The sequence below is a fragment of the Bos javanicus genome, chromosome 2, assembly GCF_032452875.1.
Source record: "Bos javanicus breed banteng chromosome 2, ARS-OSU_banteng_1.0, whole genome shotgun sequence".
Lineage (NCBI taxonomy): Eukaryota > Metazoa > Chordata > Mammalia > Artiodactyla > Bovidae > Bos > Bos javanicus.
The window spans coordinates 22,623,474-22,642,494 of record NC_083869.1 but is presented as its reverse complement, the minus strand read 5'-3'; the positions used below and the strand labels follow the sequence as shown (position 1 = coordinate 22,642,494).

At 36.0% G+C, this 19,021-nt stretch overlaps 1 protein-coding gene across 3 annotated transcripts in view; it reads right to left on the bottom strand.

Annotated features, from left to right (window-relative positions):
• OLA1 (Obg like ATPase 1) overlaps positions 1-19,021 on the bottom strand; it is a 164,178-nt gene that overhangs the window by 104,949 nt on the left and 40,208 nt on the right. The gene's annotated exons all lie outside the window — the stretch shown is intronic.

Genomic DNA, 19,021 nt, shown 5'->3' with positions numbered 1-19,021 from the left:
TTGTATAAGATAAACTCACATTAAAAGGTATCAATAATGATGTCTCAAAGAATCTTGAGTAAATTTTTTTTAAAAGGGAAAGAACCCATAAGTCAATACAATGTTTATCTTATCCCCAACAAAAATATTCCCACAGTAAATATAAACCAGTTACAATTTAGTCACTAAAACACTGAACTGAATCTTCTCTATCTTCTTCAATTAATCCCAAAAAGATACATGAGAGATAATACTGCAGCACCACAAGTACATTCAGAATCCTCAGAAATATAATACTTATCATTATCAATTCTTCACTCAAATGAATATTATTACATAATAATCAAAGCATAACAATAATATATTATTACTAAGGATAAATACTAAACAATGATAAATTCAGAAAAGTATTTTGGCAAGAAGTTGAATTTAACTATAAATCTCAAATATATTCTTCTTAAGGTTCAAAACTCACTGCCTTAAGATGCAGGCTATCACTTTAAGAAGTGCTGGTGTACACATCTGAAAAGAAACGTATTCCACTTTTGGCATGCCACTGAGTTATTAACTAGCCGAAAATTCTATCCAAAGGGTTTCCATTTTCAACAACAGCATACTAAAATCTCCCTGGAAAACTACCATTCCCACTCAAGAGAAGAAGCACTATGCCATTAGAACAAGATACAGAAAAAAAAAAAGCAGCAACCTAAAGGCACTAAAGAACACAGACAGACTGGTTAAGAATACATGCATAAAGGAGGGGAGTTATATGACGTGAGTTCCCACTTTCAAGACATTCAGGCTGGGGCCAAGCATAAGCAGCACAGCACAGAAGCAGATGTGCTGTCTGGTCTGGGCAACCAGAAAGATAAAGCCAGGGAAACCATGGCAATGGAAGAATACATCAGGACAGGAGAGAGCAAGGGAAACTAGAGGGAACCCCCAAATTCTGTACACACCTCTTTTTGACTGACACCAGAACTGCATTGGCAAGGCACACTTGAAGCAGACTAAAGACAAAATATCTGAAGTGACAGGGAAGCTACCGACTAAGAAATGGAGTTTGTAGTTCAAGTCCAGTTGCCTACTAACACAAAGGAAACAACACACAACAGAGAAAAACAATGGAATCCAGAACCACAACATAACATTCACAATGCCCAAGATATGATCTAAAATTACCTAAGGAAAATCAAACACATTGTTAAAAGAAAAGAAAGCAAATAAAAAACTGAACTTGAGATGATCCAGATACTGGAAGTAGCTAAGAAAAATTTAAGTTCCTATTAAAATTATCTTCAATAAACAAAACAAACATGCGAAAGATAAACAAAAGGTCAGGCATTCCCAGCAGAGAAATAAAAACGATCTTTTAAAAAATCAGAACCAGCTTTCTTATCCATTCATCTGCTGATGGACATCTAGGTTGCTTCCATGTCCTGGCTATTATAAACAGTGCTGAAGCTGTGGTACATATACACAATGGAGTATTACTCAGCCATTAAAAAGAATACATTTGAATCAGTTCTAATGAGGTGGGTGAAACTGGAGCCTATTATACAGAGTGAAGTAAGCCAGAAGGAAAAACACCAATACAATATACTAACGCATATATATGGAATTTAGAAAGATGGTAACGATAACCCTGTATACGAGACAGCAAAAGAGACACTGATGTATAGAACAGGCTTATGGACTCTGTGGGAGAGGGAGAGGGTGGGAAGATTTGGGAGAATGGCATTGAAACATGTGAAATGTCATGTATGAAACGAGATGCCAGTCCAGGTTCAATGCACGATGCTGGATGCTTGGGGCTGGTGTACTGGGACGACCCAGAGGGATGGTATGGGGAGGGAGGAGGGAGGAGGGTTCAGGATGGGGAACACATGAGAAATAAAAAAAAAAAATAAAAAATCAGAACCAGACTTCCCTGACAGCACAGTGGGTAAGAATCGGCCTGCCACAGTGGGTAAGAATCAGGGAAATGGGTTTGACCCCTAGTCCAGGAAGATTCCACATCCGCAGAATCTTCTAAGACCATGCACCACAGCTACTGAGCCTGCACTCTAGAGCCCACGAGCAGCAGCCGCCGAGCCTGCACAGTGCAACTCATAAGCCTGCACACTCTAGGGTCCACAAGTCACAACCACTGAGCTTGTGTGCCGTGACTACCGAACTTGGTATGCCCTAGAGCTCCCATGCCGCAACTAATAAGCCCATACGTCTAGAGCCTGTGCTCTGCAACAAGAGAAACCATGGCAATGAGAAGCGCGTACACTGCAACAAAGACTAACCCTCATTCACCACGACTAGAGAAAACCCATGCAAAGCAATGAAGATCTAGTACAGGCAGAAAAAAATTTTTTTAAAAAAAGCAGAACTGATAAACATAATACTTAAAAAAAAAACCCTGCATGGACGTAACAGCCAAACTGAGATGACTGAGGAAAGAGTAAGTTAACTTCTAGATTGTGAAATGAAGTGAAAGTTGCTCAGTCATGTCCAGCTCTTTGTGACCCCATGGACATAGCCTGCCAGGCTCCTCTGTCCATGGAATTCTCCAGGCCAGAATACTGGAGTGGGTAGCTGTTCCCTTCTCCAGGGGATCTTCCCAATCCAGGGATCAAAACCAGGTTTGCTGCATTACAGGCAGATTCTTACCATCTGAGTCACCAGGGAAGCCCAAGAATACTGGAGACAGTAGCCTATCCCTTTTCCAACGGATCTTCTGGACCCAAAAATTGAACCAAGGTCTCCTGCATTGTAGGTGGATTCTTTACCAGCTGAGCTACCAGGGAAGCAATCAATACAAACCATCTGGTCTGACAACATAGAAAAAAAAGATTAAGCAAAAATGAACAGAGCTTCAGGGACGTATTAGGTTATTTAAAAATGGCCCAGCATATATGTAATTAGAGTCCTAGGAGGAGAGGGAAAAATGGGACAGAAAAGATATTTGAAGAATTAGTAAGTAAAAATGTATCTAAATTTGTTGAAAGACAGAAATTTACAGACTGAAGAAGCTCAATGACTAACAGAAAGAATGAACTCAAAAAAGCCCATGAACAGACACGCTCAACAGCAGACACAATAGCAGGGGTATGATACAAATGTCAAAAGTAAAGGGCAAATCTTGAAAGTAGAAAAAGAAAATGCTTCAATACCAAGGGATTTCCCTGGTAGTCTAGTGGCTAAGACCACGTTCCCAGTACAGGGGGCCTAGGTTCAATCCATAGCCAGAGAACTAAATACCACATGCTGCAACTAGGGTGCCGCACGCTGCAACGAAAACTGAAGGTCTGAGTGCTGCAACGAAGACCTGGCACAGACAAATAAAAAATCAAAATTTTTAAAAAGGAACATAGAATATTTTTCTTAAAAATTTAAAAAAAAGCCAAAATACCTATAAACTTAGAATTTTATATCCAGAAATAATATTTGTAAAGAATGAAGCCCAAATAGACATTTTCAGATGAAAGAAAGCCGAGAGAATACATTGTCAATGGCCCTACACTTAAATATTTGAAAAATGTCTTCAAGCTAAAGGGAAATGATAATAGAACCTCAGGTTCTCAAAAAATAAAAGATAAAATAAAATAAAGAGCATTGAAATGGCAAATATTTGAGTAAATGCAAAAGACTTATTTTTGCTGTTGCATTTTTCCCCTTCATCTATTTATATTAAAGTGTTAGTCGTGTCCGACTCTACGTGACCCCATGGACTGTAACCTGCCAGGCTTTTCTTCCTTGGGATTTCCGAGGCAAGAATACTGGAGAGGGTTGCCATTCCCTTCTCCACAGGGTCTTCCTGACCCAGGGATTGAACCTGGGTCTCCTGCATTGCAGGCAGATTCTTTACAGACTGAGCCACCAGGGAAGCCCTATTTATATATTTTATATATATATATATATTTAAATTTATAATAAAAACATATGTTTAAAGCAAAAGTTATTTCGGGGATGTATTAATACTAAAGGCCACTAAAACGTACACTTTTAAATGACTAATTTTATGTTGCTGCTGCTAAGTCGCTTCAGTCGTGTCCAACTCTGTGCAATCCCATGGACTGCAGCCTACCAGGCTTCTCCATCCATGTTACATGAACTTTATCTCACTTTTTTAAATTGCTGCATTTATATATGCATAATATTACAAACAATAACTATGGCACAAAGGACTGGAAAGGGATATGGGCTTACATACTTGCGAGGTTTTTATATTTTACATGAAATGATTCAATATAAACTATGTAAACTGTAAGAAAGACACCTTTACACTATCTGTGAAAAGTTAAAAATGTATATTATAATCACCAAAGCAACCACTAAAGAAAAAGGTAAAGAAGTCTAGTTAAAAACCAAGATGAATATTAAAGTGAATCCCTAAGAAATCTTCAAATAATAAAATAATGCACAGAGAAAGAGAGGAACAAAACAGAAGCGACAAAGAGAACACAAAGAAATACACACAAATCTAAACTTATCAGTAAGTACACTGAACAATATATTTTAAGTTGCTGATTATCAAAGTTAATAAAACAGGACACAACTATATGCTCTGTACATGAGATGCACTTTAAAATATAAAGACATTGATAGACTGAAAGTAAATGAATAGAAAACAGTAAGCATAATATAGTTATACTGGCTCTAACTATCTTATGACTTAAAAATTAAAAGTAGTCTTAAAGATAAAAGGATATTTTATAAAGAGAAAAGGTAAATGCATCAGGAAGGCATACATATATATATGTATATGCTTTATAACAAAACTTCAAAATATAGGAAGCCAAAATTAAAGACAAAATAGACTATTTCACAATCAAGAACTGGAGATTTTTTACACCCCTCTCTTAAGTGACAGAATCAGACCAAAAAAAATGATACATATAAAATACGAAAAATGCTGATCAACTTCACATAAGTGATATTTATCGAACATTACACCTAATAAAAACAAAGTATACATTCAAGAGCACATAGTTCTTTTGGCCCACACTACACACTGAGTCAAAAAATAAGTCTCAGTAAACTTTAAAAAGACTAAAAATCACACAGAATATGATCCTTGACCACAAAGAAATTAGACATCAATAACAATAGGAACAGGTAAACCCTATAAATTCATAAATATACATACTTCTTAAGAATTATGAAGAAATTACAAATAAGAAAATACTTTAAAATGATAAGAAATATACAATGTATCAAAATATGTGGAATAAAGTAAAAGCAGTACTTAGAAGAAAGTTTGCAACTTTAAATGATTACATTAGGAAAAAAGTTCTAAAATCAATGATCTAAGTTCTCAGTTTAAGAAATTACAGGGGAAAAGCAGATTTAAACCAAATAGGTAGAAAGAAGCAAATCCGACAGTCTAGACAGTAGTCTAGATAATATGACCGTCTAGCATCAAGATGCTAAAAGCATACAAATTACCAAAACAGAACAAAGGAAAAAAATAAAATATAAATAGCTCTATATCAATTAAAGAAACTAAATTTGCAAATAAAATTCTTCCCACAAAGAAAACTCCAGCCCAAAATGGCTTTATTATTAAATTCTATCAAACATTAAGGGTAGAAATAACACTAATTATCCACAAACTCTTTCAGAAAATCAAGGAAGAAACACTTTCCAACTCAATTTATAAGGCCTCACATCCAAATCAGACAAAGATCTGAAGAAAAAAAAAAAAACACACACACACACAGAACTGATCATCCCTCATTAACACAGATGCAAAAACCCTTTTAAAAAATATCTTAGCAAATCAAATCAAACATAATGTAAAAAGGATTATTCATCATGAAAAAGTGAGATTATTGTGGGAATATGAGCAGCTTATTATCCAAAAATCAGTCTCATGTAAGTCATATTAATACAATAAAAAAGGAACTCTATGATCATTTTACTAGCTAAAAGAAATACAGTTGATAAAATCTAATACTCATTTAGGATAAAAGTCCTCAGTCAACTAGGAATAGAAGAGAACTTCCTCAAACTTATTAAGGGCATATTCAAATAACCTACAATATAATTTACAATAGCAAAAAAAATTAAATACTTCAGGATAAATTTAACAGAATATGTACAAAATATATACTATAAGCTATAAAATACTTTGATGGAAGATTTACATAAATTAACAGATTTACCATGTTCACAGACTGGCAGTCTTCATTCACAGTTTCATTACAAAGTCAAAAATCAATAAAAACCCAGCAGCCTTCTTTTTTTAATTTGCAGAAATTAATGCTGATTCTAAAGTTTATACAGAGAACCTAGAAAAACCAAAACAATCTTGAAAAAGAACAAAGTTGGAAGATCTATACTATCTGATTTTAAAACTTAACTAAAGTTACAGTAATCAAGACAGTGTGGTACTGGCAGAAGAATAAAAAACCAGACCAATGGAACAGAGTGGAGTCCAGAAACAGACCCTACTTTTGAGCCAAAAATGTAGGGTCAACTATTTCTAATAAGGTGTCAAATTAATTCACTGAGAGAAAGTATTAGATGATTCTGGAATGACTAGCTATCTGGGGAAAAAAATTAATCCTTTAACTCATGCAAAATTAAAATTGATAAACCTAAATGTAAGTACTAACATTGCAAAACTTCAATTAAAAGAAAACCTCTGTGACATTGAGTTGGGTAAGGATTTCTTCAACAGGGCACAGAAAGCACTGAAACACTGGAGGGAAAAAATCATAAAATGAACATCATAATAAAAAATTTTGCTCTGTGGGTTTGTTTTTTTTTTAACAAATATTTATTTGAATCCACTGGCTCTTAGCTGCAGCATATGAGATCCAGTTCCCAGACTAGGGATTGAACCCTGGCCCCCTGAACTGGAAGCCTGGAGTCTTAGCCACTGGACTACCAGGGAAGTCCCAAACTTTTGCTCTTTGAAAGACAAATTCAAGAAAACAAAAAAGCAAGCCACAGTCTGAGAGAAAATTTCACACAACATATATATGAAAAAGAACTTATAGCCAGAATATATAAAGAACTCTTTCAGCTGAAAATAATACAAACACTTCAAGTTTAATGCAGGCAAAAGGTCTGAACAGATACTTCATCCAGAGAAACAGATGAGCATGAAAAGATGCTTATCAGTAACCATCTGGAAAACATAATTTAAAGCCACAATGAGAAACCCTTTAGAATGACTAAGCTTAAATGACTGACAATATGAAGTTTGAAGAGAATCAGAAGTATCTGGAACTCACATATTGCTGGTGAGAAATCAAAATTGCAGCCGCTTGGTTTTTTTGTTTGTTTGGCTGTACCTTGCAGCTTGCAGGATTTCAGATCCCAGACCAGAGACTGAAACCATGCCCTCAGCAGCGAAAGCACACAGTCCTAACCACTGGACTGCTGGGGAATTCCCAACAGCCACTTTGGAAAACAGTATATGGCAGTATTTTACTAAGCTAAACATATACTTCCCATATGCTTCAGCAATCCCACTTCTAGGTATTTGTCCAAAAGAAACAAACGTATGTTCACACACAGACTTGAATATATTCATAATAGTAAAACTAGAAATTTGAAATTCAAATAGCCATCAACTAATGAATGGATAAGCAAAGTGTGATATATCCATACTATTATTACTATGGCAAGAGTGTTAGTCGCTCAGTTGTGTCCAACTCTTTGCGACCCCATGGACTGTAGCTCACCAGGCTCCTCTGTCCATGGAATTCTCCAGGCAAGAATATTGGAGTGGGTGGCCATTTCCTTCTCCAAATAAGAAAGAACAAAACATTAACACATACAATATGGATAAATCTCAAAAACATTATGCTTGTTTAAAAAAGTAACACAAACTTACCAGATGATACTACATGAAATTCTAAAAATGATAAAACTATAATGATAGAAAGTAGATTAGTAGTTGCTAGAGCAAGAGTTAGAGGAACTGCAAAAAAATGTGAGGAAACATTTTAGGATGAAAACGTATTTTCCAATTGTGATGGTGGAAACAAAACTGTATACAGTAAACAAAACTGTACAGTAAGAATGGGTGATTTTATTATATGTAAAACATACCTCAATAATGTTTGGGGGAACTTATCTAGAGAAATGAGACATTAAATTATTTTTGATAAGATTTCATACTTGATTATAGAAGCTCAACATTATAAGCACTTAGGAAACTAAGACTGAATTTCATCTATTTTGAAATCTTAATATAGGAGAAAAGCAGATTACAATGACTTGCTGTCAAACAAATTTCAAAAATTATTCTGGTCTCAGGTATATAGAAAAAAAGAGAAAGGTGAGAGGGACTTCCTGGTGTTCCAGTGGTTAGAAATCCTCCTTCCAATGCAGGGGATGCGAGTTCGATTTCTGGTCCAGAAACTAAGATCCCATATGCCATCTGGCAACTAAGACTGAACACAACTACTGAGCCCACACACTCTGGAACCTGTACACTTCAACTAAGGCCCGATGCTGCAACTAAGACTCCAGACAGCCAAATAAATAAATAAATAATTCTTTTAAAAGTAGAGGTGATAAAAAAAATTTTAGTAAAAATAGAAGAAAAAATTGTAAACAATATCAATTTAAAATACACTTCACAAATAATGAATAATAAAAGAATTGAGGGGAACAATTTGCTATAGAGGGATTAATTGCATTCTACTCCTAATAATTTAGGGGCTCTCCTAGACTCATTTTCTATGATTTGGGGGCTTTTTAAAAGTCCTTCTCCTGTGACCATATGGCTATGCGAAGAGGCTCTTAACATAGCACTTAGGATATTAAAAGCCAAACATTTCACCATGGCCCTGGACCCAGAGAAATAAAGAGCACTTTATCATGAAAGGTGGGGGTTAAGGTGAATTAAAACAGAACAAAGTATGTTTATGCAAAAACTTTATTTTAAAAAGGAACTATTTTCTTTTAGATATCAAACTCATCACGGCAAAATTTTGTTTCAAAAAATGTCCTCAATGAAGCAGTTCCTTTCTGTGCTATTTAGTTCACTGTATTTTCATAAGCTCCAGGCTGAGCAAACTATGACTGAGAGAAGCCATCTTATGCACATTGCTGTTGTCCCACATCATTCAGAACAAACCTTTTTAGATCGTTAACTACCACAGGAGTGCTGATTACACCGGCACCAGCAATTTCCTAACCAATGACCACCTGAACAATGATGTGTTCAGCTTCTCAGACCCTGCAGCCTTTCAAAGGTGAATCATTTCAGTTTGGAACTAGATCTCCATAGCAACTTCCCTTTGAGGGTTTTAGAATCACCATCCAGTAATTCTATGATCATCAAGCTCAACCATTCCCAATGGTTCTTTTCACAGCAGATGGAAAAGGAAGCCTTGAAATTTTACAGTCTATTTCAAGCAATTCATCTGGCAGCCTATTAGAATTCAAAATATTTCGACCTTCAATCACAAAGCATGTTATCTGAAGCTGTGGTGATCTCAAGTCAAGACAAGCAGACGTTTTAGTCTAATCATCCATGATGAGAAGAGACTGACAAAAACTCTTAATTCAACCACCATCAAAATGCTTATTTTAACTGCATGAAAGTCTTTCAACAGGCAATGAAAACACACCATGTACCATTTTATCACAACCTTCTGTTCAAGGAAAATATGAATTCTGAATATTGACATGGATCTCTGTGCTTCTTAGACTGCTTGGAACAAATATGTTTCTTAAAAGTCAGCATAAATCCAATTTAAGAGCACTATTATTCTCCACTTGAAAAAGCCAGAAACCATAAGCAAATGGCAATGGATTTTTGATAAAGTCATCCAGTTTGATAATTTAAAATTTTTTCAGGTAAACCCTGACATGCTTAATCAGAAAATAGCAATTCCTCAGGAAATTAATACCAACTAAGAGAAAGACAGATCTTAAAAAATATCTTGATTTACAAAAAGTTGTTGACTTATCCCAATTCAACCAATTCTCTAACAGGTTCAAAATATACTAACCCTCCTTCTTTAAAAGTAAAAAGTTGTACATTTCAAATTGCAGTAAATTCAGTTAAGTTTTTATCCAAGCCTCTTTATACTTGAAATATCAACTATATGTAATTATTTTATTAAATAATTTTCAAATTTTATTATACATATAAACCTAATATATTTTTCAGTATTCTTAGAGATATTTAGTAGCATTTCAGAAGTCTATGAAAAAAATTTAAATGCCTATTTCCTAGTTACTGATCAAATCAAAACACAGTTCCCTATGAAGAACTAAACTAACTTTAAGGATAAACTATGGTGTAAAAAAAAAACTCTAATCTACAAGTCACTAAATCAATTCAAAGCAGATTTTTTTTTTAATAACAGAATATAAATATTAACTACTTCTGTACAACCTAAAATATAAAATAGAACATGGAAATATACATGGTTTTCCAGATGACCACTATTGAACTAATAAGCCAATTTCAATTTAGGAATTCACCTCCACAAATGAAAACTATAAACAAACACAAGTTCCAAAGCCTCAGTGCTTTGGAAAAAGATCCAAATTTAATTATTTAAATTTAGGAAGCAAGAAAAAATTTTATAGACTTCACTTTCTTAAGACAAACGCAAGCACACACATCATACTTTATATGATCAGACTTTTATTACTTTCTGCATAAATTGTGCCAGTTAATTTAGTTTCCCAAAACTTGTACAAGCTAAACTCCTGACTTCTGAAAACAAGCATAAATTTTTCAAGGAAAAGCAAGCAGCTTAACAATTATTTTAAATAACAGCAATATTAAACTCTCCTTCTAAGGAATATACCTTCTTATCTTCAAAATTTTCACTTTTACCAGAAGATGTAGAAGTATAAGGAAGATGTTAGAATATTACGCCTTCCTTGCCTTATTTTTTTGCTTTTTAATATTTTTTTCTTGATGTGGACCATTTTTAAAATTTTTATTGACTGTGTTACAATACTGTTTCTGTTGTTTATGTTCTGGTTTTTTGGCTGTGAGACATGTGGGCTCTTAGTTCCCCAACCAAGGGTCAAATCTACACCCCCTACAATGGAAGGTGAAGCCCTAATGACTGGGCCACCAAGGAAGTCCCTACTTGGCGCTTTATTTTGGTTTGGTTTAGTTTAGGATCTGAAAGTGAAAGTGAAGTTGCTCAGTCGTGTCTGACTCTTTGCGACCCCATGGGCAGTAGCCTGCACCAGGCTCCTCCGTCCATGGGATTTTCTAGGCAAGAGAGTGGGTTGCCATTTCTCCAGGGAATCTTCCCGACCCAGGGATCGAACCCAGGTCTCCTGTATTGTAGACAGATGCTTTACCATCTGAGCCACCAGGGAAGTCCTTAGGATCTGAGGGATATGACAAATTTAGACCACGGATAATGCTATAAGGAGCAAAAGATTATATGTATATGTTCATGCATTTTCTATTTTTAACTCAGTAGTTTATTTTACTCCTATCAGGGGTGGAGGGTAAAATACAACCAAGAGGCTCATTAAAAAGTTACTAGTAAAATTCTAACACCCCAAATCCTCAAAGTGCAATTTAATGGCCACAGTATGACAATAACATGATAAATTGTAAACTATTAGTATAATACATCAACAACACTATCAATATTCTTATCAAACACCTCCATTTTAACAACAAAATACTAGGAACACATAGGCAAAATCAAATTATTCGACTTTCAGTCCATAATGAAAAACCTACTCATATAATCAGAGTATAAATTTGGGGTGTGTGTGTGTGTGTGTGTGTGTGTGCGAGTGTATTCTTTCATGCTGTATTGCTTCAGCATTCCTGCTATAATCAATAGAGCAAGAGAGTAGTCACCACAGTACCTGACCTCTGACTAGGGCAGAAATCTAAAGGCAAATACCTCTAGCAAATGTGTTACTCCTCGGATAAGACAGCAGGACACAGCATAATGGGTAAAGCTCCTTTCCTAAAGACAGTCACACTGCTCCAGTGACACTCTAAGGCTCCAGCACTCTCTGAACACACAACTTCAGGAGCACTTTTTCCTATTAGACTATCTAGCCCTGACAGAACATTAAAGTATGAAACTGTGAGTTACACTGGGATTTTGGCAATCTGGGAACAGATACAAATGTAAAAAAGTAAAAACATTTAAGAGGTGCTCATAATGAATGCTAAAGCCTTAAAAATAAACAGATACTAACAGTACATTCTGGTTAAGAAGGCAGCTTACAAACAAGTAACAAAGCCTTTACAATGTGTATACTCTTTGGCTCAGTAATTTCTACTTCTAGCAATTTACTCCAAGGAAAAAAACTCAGGCAAGTGCACAGTGGTGCACGTAAGGTATGTACAAGGACATGTGTAGTCTCACTCACCCACACAGCCAAAAGTATCACGTGCACCCATGTGCGTGCTGTCATGGAACTTACATACTGGTAAGGAGAAACATAATAAACAAGTAAATGGATAACTGGCTAGAATTTAATCAGAGAGAATGATGAGAAGGGAGCATTTGGCAACATGGAAGTCACTGGTGACCTAGACAAGAGCTCTTTAAATGCTCTTTTGAGGGCAAAAGCTCATTGGAGTAGATTTTTTTAAAAAACTGAATGGAATCCAAAGAACAGTAAAAACAACCTCTTGTCAGTTTCACTGTGAAAGAGAACAGAGAGTAGCTGCTGGAGGGGGTCACTGCACCATGTCTGCACGGTCATGGGAATAAATCAATAGAGAGGAAACATGACACAGGAAAGAGAGGGCATGGGCAGCAGAATCACAATCATATGTCAGAGAGAGGGAAGCAGATTTCAGGTACAACTTGGCCTTGGCAGGGACAACTCACCTGTTATACTAAAACTCTGAAAAGCAGAGTATAAGGTGGATGTAGAATAACAGAACTCAAAAACACCAGGCCCAACTCTGCCTCCAGGCCCTTTCATTTTCCACTGTGCCCTGAATATTTACATAGTTTCACCCCTTACCTCCCTTAGTTCTTTACTCAAATGCCAACTTCTCAGTGACACCCTCCTTTGCGGTGTTTAAAATTGCAACCCCGCCTCCCACCTAAACACTTCCTAACTTCCTTCCATACTTTATTTCCCTTAGCATCTATTACCATCAAATATACAATAAAACTTCACTTTTTAAACATTTCATTTACTATCTATAACAAATCTCTGAAGATACCATTAAAGAAAACTCTGACCTCTCTTTAATAAAATGGGACACCATGGCAACCAAAAAAAAACAGGTCAATCTTTCCTAGTTTGACTACTATATGTGCATATAATATACTCTCAGAAAAAAACTATACATTTACTTCATCATCAACATCAGTTCTAGGGGGAGAAATCAGTTAAGTAAGCCACTGGCATCAGAATGAACTCGCCAGTGGCAAAGTCAGACTACTGCTAATCCAACCATCAGCTGTGCAGCAATGAGCTGGAACTGAGACCAGGAGAGTCCCTGTCTCTTTGTGGGTTTCTTCAGGTATTCAGGTACACACTAGGGCAGAGAAAACAGGACAACACAAAATCTGCATTGGGTAAAAGAGAATCCTAACTTGAAAATCTGATTACATCACATAGCATTAATAATGTTTATCTTTTCATACTACTTGTTAACTATACTAAATAGCTATCATATCCCTCTATCTAATGATAACTAGGCTTTTTTCACTGATGGAGAGACAAGAGAACTGGTGGCCCTGTGATACGTAAGAGAAAAAAAAGGGGGAAGGAAGGTAGGGAAGAAATAGTTCTGATCTGGGTATTACCACTTATAAACTGAATGATGTTAGGGAAGTCAAAATCTAGTCTCAGTTTCTTTGTGATAAGATGCACTTTCCTCTCAAGATTGTTCTAAAGATAAAATATGATTCATATAAAAAACCGAGCACAGTACTGGCCCCAAATGTAACTCAATAAATGGTACTCAGTTAAATCTTCTTCCCATTAAAGTACCAGAAATGCTCAAATCTCCAGAGACAGGGATTTTAACTCTGATTTCCAGATGAAGATGACAAACAGAAAAAAATGAGGCATCCAGGGAGGGATACAAGTATATTCTCTAATCCCACTTACTATTCGCTTGTTCCCAACTAGTAGGCTAAATTCTGTGCAATTAAAGAAGGAAATCCCAGCCTGATTCCATGCTGACTAGTCAGCTGCCCATAGTATCAAAGCAGAAAATTTCAAGTATCTAAAGTTAGTCTGGTGGACATCAAGTTTGATATCTAGCAGATTAAATCTAGCCTTCAAAAATAGGTATTTTCCCCTTTCCCTTTCATTGGGGGCTACATTTGGTTTGCTTCCAAAGGAAAGGGAAAATGTGAAAAAGAAAAAACAGAACTTTACAGTAAAAAAGCATGGGAAACACCACCTTCATCAAGTGATAGTGGTTCACATATCCCTGATGTCGTGTAGATACTATGTCGTGTAGACACCTGGATACAATGTGAACGCATTTCATCTCTGTGGTATTCTTTCCAAAAACCCATAACCCTAGTCTAATCGTGAGAAAAAAATCAGGATAAACACCATTTGAGGGTACAACAGAACACTCCAACAGTAAAAACTGTCGAGGAAAAGAAGGACAGACTAACAAACTATCAGAGGAGGCCAGAGAAGACTAAGGAAACATCACACAAATAAAATGTGGTCTCCTGAACTGGATTCTAGAACAGAAAACAGCAGCAGTAAATAAAATGGTGCAATCCAAATAAAATCCAGTTTAATTAACAGTAATGTACCAATGTTGGTTTAATAAAGGTACCATGTTTTACGTACTTAGTTTTGACAAATCTACCACTGTAAAATAAGGGGATATTGAAACAAAGATAACGTAAGAGGAAACCAAAACTGGGTATATATATGAGAACTCCCGATGCCATCTCTGAAACTTTCCTGTGAATCTATAATTATTCCAAATAAAAAGTTTACTCAAACAAAAGTGGGCACTGATGGCATGGAAAGATATTCAGGGTATTTTAAATGAGAAAATTAAGTTTCAGTAAAATAAGCATAATATGATCTTATATTCTTTGAAAATGGATTTCTATTATAAAAGTAATGTGTTCACACATCTAATCAAGGCTATGATTTTTCCAGTGGTCATGTATGGATGTGAGAGTTGGACTGTGAAGAAAGCTGAGTGCCGAAGAATTGATGCTTTTGAACTGTGGTGTTGGAGAAGACTCTTGAGAGTCCCTTGGACTGCAAGGAGATCCAACCAGTCCATTCTAAAGGAGATGAGTCCTGGGTGTTCTTTGGAAGGAATGATGCTAAAGCTGAAATTCCAGTACTTTGGCCACCTCAGGTAAAGTGTTGACTCACTGGAAAAGACTCTGATCCCTCCCAGAGGGATTAGGGGCAGGAGGAGAAGGGGACGACAGAGGATGAGATGGCTGGATGGCATCACCGACTCGATGGACATGAGTGTGGGTGAACTCAGGGAGTTGGTGATGGACAGGGAGGCCTGGAGTGCTGCAATTCATGGGGTCGCAAAGAGCTGGACACGACTGAGCGACTGAATTGAACTAAACTGAATGTGTTCACATATTTACAATACTCAGGTATATTAGCCAAAGTAAAACTAGAGCATAAAAGAGAACCAAAAATCAGGTGAACTAACAAACAAATAGTTTATTTCGCTTTAATTTCAATCTTGAAACAAATGATCCAACTTAGTGAGGCAGCTCTGGTCCTTGCAGTCAACTATCCTCTAAGGCACCGCCACCATCTGCATGATCTAAGCACTTCAGTTAAATTGGCATAAAAGGAGAAAGGTCCCAGGTGGCTCAGACAGTAAAGCATCTGTCTGCAATGCAGGAGACTGGGGTTCGATCCCTGGGTAGGGAAGATCCCCTGGAGGAGGACATGGCAACCTACTCCAGTGTTCTTGCCTGGAGAATCCCATGGACAGAGGAGCCTCGCAAGCTACAGTCTATCGGGTCGCAAAGTCTTGGACGTGACTGAAGCTAGTTAGCAAGCACATAAAAGGAGAAAAAGCAACTGCTAGCGGAGACATGGGCAATGCCTTAAAATCTAGGATAAGCGTCACTTCTTTTCACAATCCACTGCTGAAAATGTAGATTCATGTCCATTCTCACTGCAGGTTTGGAAATCTAGTAAAAATGAATGGACATGTGCAAGGAAGGAAAACACGTCCACTTCTGTGGACAACTAGTAATTGCCAGAAAAGGTAGACAAAAAGTAAAAATTATCTCACAATCTCCAAATAACTATTGTTAACATTTGAATATGAGACTTTTTTCTCTAGGGCTTAAACGAAACCAAATACCTGCTTTTTTACTTCATGTGTCACAGGGACCTGTCCATTTTAATATAAACTGCATAGTATTCCACTGAATTAATGTACTATATTTAATTTCACTTAATCTATATTTTATCCATTTTTATGACTTTCCTATAGTACCTAACAAAGAATCAGATGAACAGGCTGATTTTTTTTTAATATTCTTAACATACAGACAACAATAGAAAACAATGAAAAAGAAGACCACATTTACAATACCAAACGCAACAAAAAACAGATTAAAAACCTGGAAATTAATTTTACAAGAAATGTGCAAAACCAACACAAGGAGGAACTTTCCAAACACTTCAAAAGTAGACCTGAACAAGTAAAAGAATACATGTTTCTGAATGTAAAGATTAAAAATTCTTTTTAAACTAACTTATAAATTTGTTATAATAACAATGCCAGTAAGATTTCTTTTTCTGTGATGAAGAAAGTTGATTATTAAGTTTATACAGGAAAAATAAATAACGAGACTAGCCAGGAACAGTATGAAAATGAGGGGAACAGCCCTATCAGATACTACAATATATACTATCTTTAATATGGAATACTTTAATGTCATTAAAATACTTTTAATGATTTTAAAAGTGTCACATTAGCAAATGAATAAACTAACATGCTGGTGAAACACAGTAAGATTTGAAACAGACCCAAGAATTTATAGGAGGGACTTACCTGGTGGCCCAGAGGCTAAGACTCCTGCTCCCGATCCAAGGGGGCCTGGGTTCCACCCCCGGTCAGGGAACTAGATCCCATATGCTGCAACTGAAGATTCCACATGCCACAACTAATGACCCAGCACAGCCAAATAAATAAATAAAAGGATTTCTAGGAATCTAGCATATGACAGAGGTGGCATCTCAAGTTAGCAAAGGATAGACTTTAATAAATATTATTTGAAAATCAAAGAGCTATTCTCAAAATATACATATATATATATATATATATACACACACACAGTAGAATGGATGTGTTACAGTTTACACAAAGATAGAACTCTAAATGAATTAAAGATTTACAAGTAAAAAATGAAACCATAAACATACTTAAAGAAAATATAGATGAATTATTTTATAACCCTCAGTTGGGGAAGGCCTCTTTGATAATAATTTAGAATTTTATATAGCAAAACAGACCATAAAAAGACAAAGACAAATGATCAATTAAAAAATATTTGCAACGCATAGATCTAATATTCCCCACATATAAAGAATTCTTAGTTATTACAGGGGAAAATAAAGAAAACACCCAATAGAAAAACAGGCAAGCAACATAAATAGGCAATCTGAAAAAAAAACACAAATAGCTATTAAACATATGAAGAGTTGCCCAACTTCATTTACAATTAAAAAGCAAATTAAAACTAACCCACAGGTTTGATCCCTGGGTCAGGAAGATCCCCTGGAGAAGAGAATGGCAACACACTCCAGTCTTCTTGCCTGGAGAATCCCATGGATAGAGCCCGAAGGACTACACAGTCCCTAAGCTGGCAAAGAGTCGGACACGACTGAGTTGCTGGAAGTGGTATAAAAATGGCACACTCCTAGGAAGGATATCTGCATTATCTGCCATAATTACCAATGCATTTTCCCTCTAACTCAACAACTCCATTTCTGTGAATCTCTCATAAACTTTCACATATATGAAATAACACATGTACTAGATTATTCATTGTGGCATTATAACATAATCAGAATAAAAAACTGGAAATAAACCAAGCATCCAGCACTACCAAACTTGTTGAATAAATGATCACGTTAGTCACACAAGGAAATAATGTGTCTGTGAAGAAAAATGAAAACAATCTCTGTGCACTGATATGGAGAGCTGTTCAGGACACTTTAAATGTCAAAAGCAAAGTGTATCACAGTTTATATGGTTGCTATTTTGTTTAGGAAACGGAAAGGAAAAATACTTAACTGTGTTAGCTTGTATTTGTATAAAAAATACTATAGAAGAATAAGCAACAGTAATAAAAAATACTAGAGTCGGGGGGGCACGGTAGATAGAGACAAAGGAAGACTTTTCAGTGTATATCTTTAGAAATCATTTTACTTTTGAGCCACAGAAGTTAGCCAGGTTCTTTCTCACTGTAAGGGAGTAGTAACAACTCTCCAGCTCTCTACATCCCAGGGCAGAAACTAAAAGTTCTGATAACTTTTTTTATACCCTCTTTTGGAATAAAAATATTTCCTGATGACTATTCTCTGCTTCCAAGGTTTAAAAATCCCAGTGTCTAAAATAACATGTGCCCAATTCTTATTCAAACCCCCTGCTCTAAATACATTCATTTTTCTCTTGTTAAAAGACTAACTACTTTAGATTGCAACCTTTAGTAAAATTAAATACGATCATAAGAATTTGTCTTCTGTGGCTTGTTGATTGTAAGAATAAAACAAACATATGTATACCGCAATTCTCTGCATGTCATTATCATCATCTGGTATTCTACAATGTGTCTGGTTAGAAGGTTTTACTTCATGTGAAACACATCAATGTGCTCATACACTTTCCCTCCTTTGCCCACCCTTCCTCTCCCTCTCCCCCACCCTCCGCTCTCTCTGGTGGCAATTTTAAAACTATAGGAACACTCCAGCTCAGAAGGGATCCAAAACACAGGCTTCTGTTCTAGTTAAATATCCTATCTGAATCCTGCTGTGCTTCATGTTCCATCTGGATTTCTCTCCTGTTGTAACATCAGTATTTGCAAGAAAATTTCCTGCAGGAAGCATTTGTAGGTCTGCAATGTAAAATCCTATCATA